Raw genomic sequence first — 7,408 nt, 5'->3', positions numbered from 1 at the left:
TTAGCTTGCTGAGTAATAGTGCTTCATCCCCTACTTCACTGAATCGAACAAATGCAAACTTCATCCCTGTTCTTAGTCTTTTCTTTGGTATGAACACATCTCTGACCATTCCGTATTGCTTGAACATCCTCCATAGCTCCACCACATTCCACTCGTCCGAAAAATTGAAAAACATGAACGATTTCAGATGGGTTCCAGATTGACGCGAATTGTTCGACCTATAGTTACCGTTATAAGACTCTCGATTCTCACTCGTGCGCGTTTTTTGTTCCCTCACTTCTCTCCATTGGAATTTCTCCCTTTCTCTCTCTGGGTTTCTCTCTCCTCTCTCACACATTTCTCTCTCCATTGCAGCTTGTTGAAGAAGGATTTCATTATTTATTGCTTTCAATGACCTTATCATGAACGGATTCATTGGTCGGAAGATTTGCGAGCTTCCCAAGTTGCGAAAGATTGACTGCAAGTCATTAGTGCGGATGCCTTGTAGGTGATTTGGAAATATCGTTATAGTCTAAACGAGACAATACTGCTGCTGTCTATACTTTTAATATACAATTTATTTATGCATTTCAATAGGTATAAACTTTAGGTACAGGACCTCAAAGCCGAATCAATTTACACAAGATGTAACTCCTAGATTCCAAATTAACCCCAACTAAACTGCCACAAAAAAACCAAACGATAATAGTAACCCGAATGAAGATTATAACCTGACTACACAACTTGAATCCCTGAACTAACCATTACTAGTCAAGCCAACTTACACATGATTTCAAACACGAGGCTATAAAGTACCTCTTTTGAGGTCAACTTGATCTCAGCCACGAATAGTTGTCTTCTCAATGCCTCTGGTAATAAGAACACGGTTTGCACCAGCTGCCACCACCTAATAAATAGGTAAAATCAAATTCATTATGAAACAACAATACATGGATATGAGCACTATCAAATAATAATATACCAACTAAAACAAGACGATTCCATAACAATTTTCGAACAGACCTTGAAACCTTCTGTAATAAGTCCCTAGCTTGCAGATGATATTGAAGCACCCAAATGGGTTCCACTCTGCAACATTAAACAAATTTAAAAGTTTGTTGCTTTGGTGCCCGCATGTCGCACCTAGTTGTATCTATATCCTTAGTTTGACCCATATCAGCAATTAACATAATAGACTAAAAACAATTGACTCAAAATGCCAAAAATATTTACACCATATTAATCAAAATAAAATGCATGCTAAATCTTCAAAGCCAAGCAAATTGCAGAGTCCCAAGTTGAGTAAAACACACTCAATTAATTTTACAGTCCTAAGCACACGCAGATAATAAAAATCAATTAGGAAGGTCTGCAGTTGAATTTTAAACATTACATATCATCATTATAGAATTTAAGTTTAGCATTGTTTGTGCGTTAATTAAAATCGGTTAACTTAAACTTCATAAAACAATCCTAACCTAATGTGAAACATGTGGTATTACATTACTGTTATTTACCCAGAGTAATCATTAGAGATTCATAATAATTTTAATTTAATTCATCTAGTTCCATTATTTAAACATCTATACCAGAAACAGTAAATTTTTGTTATATCCCTTTTACCATTTTAACATACATCCATAACTAAAAATTTCTATTCTGTGTTCTTTATATAAAAGTAATATTCTATTCTTATGCAAGAATTCAATGCAAGTTTACATCTTTGTCAAAAAAAACGTCATGAGTTTAAAAATTTCTACTTTTCATTTATAATAAGGCATATTTTTGATCATTAGTCAGTAACTCCTATTCAACAACTAGCTAATTTCACCTTGCATTTACTCGATTCTGTTCGCGTGTTTGAGTAAACTTCTGTACATAATAGATGATATCAACTAGATTCACTACACAACTAGCAACACCTTTTACTTATGTATAGACAACCTCACAAATCTTTGCATTCATCTTCTACACCAATTTTTCAACACAACTAAAAATTCCCTTTCTAAAATTCTGTATTTTCGATCCAAAAATGGGAAATAATCTCCCAAATGAACTGCTCTCAGAGATCCTATCAAGACTACCATCGAAAACGCTACTTCGTTGTCGAACGGTGTGCAAATCTTGGTTAGCATTGATCTCTTCTACTGAATTCCAATTCACGCATCAAAACAAATTCAACAAACTGAACTCGCGCAAATTTATGCATCGCTTTGACTTGATGCACAACAAGGAAATGTTTAGTGTGCATCATGATGAATTATGTTTGATCGTCGATACAGACGCTCCTAACGAATTTCCGTTTAGTTGCAGCCCTTGCAAGCATAACTATTTAAGGATAATTGGGTGTATCAATGGTGTTATCTGCCTTATTCATAAAAAATGTGCTTTCAGTGAAGAAAAAATCATCCTTTGGAATCCATCTATTAAGAAACAACTAACCATTTTTCCTCCCAAGATCCGTTTAAGTGATTCGGTAAAGTATAAATTACGTTTTGGATTTGGGTACGACAAGATGACTGATGATTATAAGATTGTCAGATTCGTATATAATCATCGCTGTTTCCCAAGACGTCAGGTAAGGATTGCACAACATGTATAATTTTTCTATATACCCAATTATTTTGCTAAATTGTACAACACAATTACTGAATTGTACATCAGATATATACACGTTAACGACAGCCTTAAGAGCTGTCATTAGCAAAATTCTTATTTTAAATACTACCAATGAAATTTATAGTAATGATTTCAATGGCTTATTAATCGCTCGGGTAATAATCACAGGTTGCAGTTTATAGCGTTAAAACTGCCATATGGAAGAAAATCGTATTTCCTCTTAATTTACGTTTCATATTTTTCAACGTGTCGATGGTGTTCTTAAATGGATGTATGCACTGGATCGCTTGTTCGGCAACAACAAAGGGACCAAATTGTGTGATCGTTAAATTTGATGTGCGTACTGATCAGTTCGCCGAAATTCATTTGCCGAAAACATTAGGTAATTTACCCCCATGGTCGTATTTAGAACTTGCACTAATTAAAAAACATTTAGTTGTGATTCAATCTACTCGTTGGATGTGGGAGTCAAGGGGTGAAAGTAAGTATATAATGTGGGTTATGACGGAATATAATAATCCAGACTCTTGGATGTTGATATATAACGAATATTATGATAAAGATTTGGGGCGAATTTTGGGATTCAGAGATGATAGGATGCTAATCATGGGGTCCACATATGGAACTGTGACAAAACATAACAATAAAACGTGCTATTATGATGATCAACGAGGAGAGTTTATCATGGAATACTCGATTTATATAGACAAATACCAAGAAAGTCTAGCATTGTTGGGTGTCGGGTCTGATGTTCCGAGTGAAGAAGGAATTTAAGAATAATTTAGTAGCTGAGGCTATTTTGTCGCAGTTTTGTGTTTCTTTTTGTATGTGTTTCTGTTTGAATTTGCGTGTATTTAAATTTGTGTTTGTGTTTGAGTTCATGTTTGTTTTTGTGTTTGTGTTTCGTACTAGTTCTCTATAAATGATTGACAAAATCTAATGTGTGATATTACTTAGTTGCATTATAATTAGTACTAGTGTTGGGTCATATCTTTGTTAATGTAGTGTAGAAAATGTTCAGTTAGTTTTCAATAGCGATAGTTTTAGAACTTCGTTATGTAGAGTATTTTAGTTAATACACAATTCCTCTGCCATTCAATTGCTAATAGAATAGTACTAGAGATGGTTTTAGTTAATAGCTTAAAAACGACAAACATTTCGATATAGTAAACCACATGTTGAGTTCACCACACAAATATATTTTAATGATTTCTTGTAGACTTTCTTACATTATGACATTGTCCTTTTTGTCAGGTTTACGGGTTTACCCCTTACTATTTACGTATCTTTTTGTCTTACATGCATACATGAACGGCATAAAAGAACTTTATATCATTATTTTTATCTGTTTATGGAATGAACAATTAATTTGGGACATCCTAAGAGGATTAGCAGACAATAAATAAAGGATAGAGGGGTATGAGATTTGATGTATTCGACCAAAACTTTAGATAACTATTATGAAGTGTTTTACTATGAAGATGACGTTCTACCAACAACAACCTACTTAAATATAGATGCGTCAATATTTTCGCCTCTACTTTAGAATAACCAAATTATCATATATACTACGGACAAGAGTGGGATGAGCCTCCCTATTGGCTCAATTACCATTCACAAAGTTTGTTTTTAACTTAGGCTACTTTTTTTTTTTTTTTTTTTTTTTTTTTGTACGACATTTTCTATGTTTCCTTCCATTTGAGTTTGTGGCCCAACGAACTGGGCCTAACCCCGCATCTTGTTTATACTATTTAAAGGTATAAAAATGAAAACAATATTGATAAAAGGCTAGAAAGACAAGTAGTGCGTATTCACCTGTAAAGAGCTTGGATTTTCTATTGCAGTCCTTCCCTGTAAATATTCAGACACTAACATGTTTCTTCAAAGGGTCCATCACTTGATCCGCTAATCATATTCGTACTAGAAAATCCGTGCATCTCTGAAATGAAAGCTTATATAGGTCACACAAGCCGTAATAAAAAATTACCCATTTTCACTCATTACCGAACCCGTTGAACTCACCCAGTTTTGCTACCTTTATGTTAGATCATCGATTCTGGCTAACAAAAATGAACTTATGCGATGGTTAATGGTAGAACTCTACAGCTTCAAATTCAAAAAACCACACAAAAAAGGGTGAAAAGTAAAGAAGTTGGCATCTGATTCCAGTGATAACATCTAAATTATAAGAGACAATTATATGTATATAACATTTTGATTCAAAGTATAAAAAATACATAACTTGCAAATAGAGGATGAATCTTACACACCATAAACAGTGGCAATTCCAGAATCAAAACTCAACGGGGTCCCAATTTTTTTCCAACTACTAATTATATTTTAATGGTATATTAATGGTTGTTTACCTTCAAAAAAACCTACAAATTCGAAATATCAATGGGGTCCGACTAGTTAAATTTAGTGGTATTCTATATAGTTTAAAAGAACAACTGTAAATTCAAAAAATATATAGGATCCTGTAGTTAAATCTAATGGTGTCCTATACAATTTAAAGGGTATTTTCTACACAAAATTTTCAATCTAGTGGTGTCCGTGATCCCACGGGCCAAAGAGTAGACTCGCCATTGGCCATAAGAAGGATCCATTTGCATCAACAACAATATAACATGGATGGGCGGATCCACCATGTTGCAACCGGGTTGAAGACGAAATCATTTTTAGTAATATTATTTTATGTATTTTCAATAAATTTGGTGCAGACTTATATGTTTATATAAGATAAATGCAAGAAAATTATGAAAAGGTTGTCAATGAGCTCAGACGGTTACAGACTTATAGTTTAACCTAATTTGATACATTACTACAAGTCTACAATACTCTATGACTACTAACCTCATTTGTTAATAGAATCACAAAAACTAAATTTAAGGCTTTAATTTTAAATCGGTACAAGTATATAATAATATAATTCAAATAGAATACAGATAAGTCAAATATGTATTAAAAATGAAATATATACTCCGTACTATAATAATATACATACCTGAAGATGGTATGATGAGGCGAGGATCAACGTCACCGTCAACGACGGAATCAACGGGTTCTAGAAGCTTCGAATGTGTAAAGATTACGTCATCCGCATAGAGATGATTGATTGAGTGCAATTTTGTTAGGGTTTCATTTGAGGAATTCGTGTGAAATACAACAGCTGCTGAGCGAACAGAAGTTTTCTGCTTATTTTTCTTTACGTGTTCGTGGACAACCCGCACAGTTTAAAAAAAAAATAATAATAATAATAAAAAAATAATAAAGAAAAAAGAAAAAAAAATTCTATTTTATAAAATTAAAATTATGATAAAAATGATAGTAACATTTAAGAGATATTTTCTGTTATTAATATATTAGTAGATATATGATGATTTTATTTTTATTTATCTAGTGTAATGATACGTGAAATTAAGAATTGGTTTAAACGAAACAGTTTAATGATATGTTTTAAGTACTAAGTGAATGTAACTGCTAAATTTTAGTTTAATTAGTTTAATGACCCGAAGAACCATTGATTCCGACTAAGAAACTTGTTGTTTTTATAAACATATAGAGACATGTATTTTCGCGTACATATGTAACATAATTAATACCGTAAAAAGAATACTTTGAACATTAATATAATACATTAATATAATAATAATTAATTATAATTATAATACTAATACTAATACTAATACTAATACTAATACTAATACTAATACTAATACAAATACTAATAATAATAATAATAATAATAATAATAATAATAATAATAATAATAATAATAATAATAATAATAATAATAATAATAATAATAATAATAATAATAATAATAATAATAATAAAGTTTGTTTAGAAATTGTATATAATATTTAATATATTATACAATTAACATATTAATATTTTTATTAAATACAATTAATTATTTTAATGACATCATCATGTGAGCTTAGAAATTTTCTTTTTAGTTTTGAAGTTTTTTAAAGCTTGAATAATCCTTATTTATGATATTATCATTTTAGAGATTTATTAGATAGTATAGATATCAATCAGGAGAAACGAAAACTAGTGTTCATAATGTCCTAAACCCTCATTTCGTATATCTATTCATTTTTTTATTATAGATAATTTGGTAGCAAAATTCAACTTGTGTCTTCCCTTTACAACGAAACTAATAACGTACAACTTACATATCACCCGAATAAATGGACATACACGCTGAATTCAGAGGGTGTTTTCTTGAGGAAGTCAACGGCGAACTACACTGATGAGAAGTTGTCTTCAGCTCCAGTTGCAACAGTTTCGTAGAAATATATACCGTGGAAAGTAAACAATTTTTTTGTGGAATTTTGAGTTAAATGTTGTAGCGTTGCGTTGAAATCTTTCTACCAAAGGTTTGGAGCTTAACTCCATCGTATACCTGGTTTGTAATCAAGTGATCAAGCTGCAAAGTTGCTTGGTTTTTAGTTGTTCTTTGGCGGTGGATTTATGGAGTAAGGTTCGTTTATGGCTTGATTATGGATTGCATGTCTTCGGTTCATGAGAGGATTTCAGTGTTTGATTGGAGGGTTACCAAGCTTTTTCGACTCACAAGGATCGAATCATCATAGTCGTGGCTACTCTTTTTTGAGTTTTATGGCATTTTCGAAACGACATTGTTTTTAATGAGTAGTTATTTAATAGATGTAGCATTTTTTTATGTAATTTGATCGTATTTTTTTCGTTGTCTCAGGGTCATGTAGTCTGCAATTGGAACCTATGGTTCCAAAAATCTTTGTAATTTATCTCTTAACGTCTTTCTAAGGATATTTTTGAATAC

At 31.8% G+C, this 7,408-nt stretch overlaps 1 long non-coding RNA gene across 4 annotated transcripts; it reads right to left on the bottom strand.

Annotated features, from left to right (window-relative positions):
• Positions 1-548: 548 nt before the first annotated feature.
• LOC139877822 (uncharacterized) lies at positions 549-5,647 on the bottom strand. 4 transcript variants are annotated; one of them, XR_011768793.1, is made up of 5 exons: positions 5,603-5,647; positions 4,634-4,698; positions 4,414-4,537; positions 1,003-1,068; positions 549-886 (listed from the first exon to the last, which is right to left on the bottom strand). It is a non-coding gene; the product is annotated as an uncharacterized lncRNA (long non-coding RNA). The 4 variants fall into 4 exon arrangements; XR_011768795.1 differs by lacking the exon at positions 4,634-4,698; XR_011768794.1 differs by lacking the exon at positions 5,603-5,647 and having other exon boundaries at positions 4,621-5,437.
• Between the last annotated feature and the right edge of the window lie 1,761 nt (positions 5,648-7,408).

The sequence above is a fragment of the Rutidosis leptorrhynchoides genome, chromosome 11, assembly GCF_046630445.1.
Source record: "Rutidosis leptorrhynchoides isolate AG116_Rl617_1_P2 chromosome 11, CSIRO_AGI_Rlap_v1, whole genome shotgun sequence".
In the NCBI taxonomy this organism is placed as follows: Eukaryota; Viridiplantae; Streptophyta; class Magnoliopsida; order Asterales; family Asteraceae; genus Rutidosis; species Rutidosis leptorrhynchoides.
The sequence above is the reverse complement of the archived record's forward strand: the minus strand, read 5'-3'. Positions and strand labels throughout refer to the sequence as shown.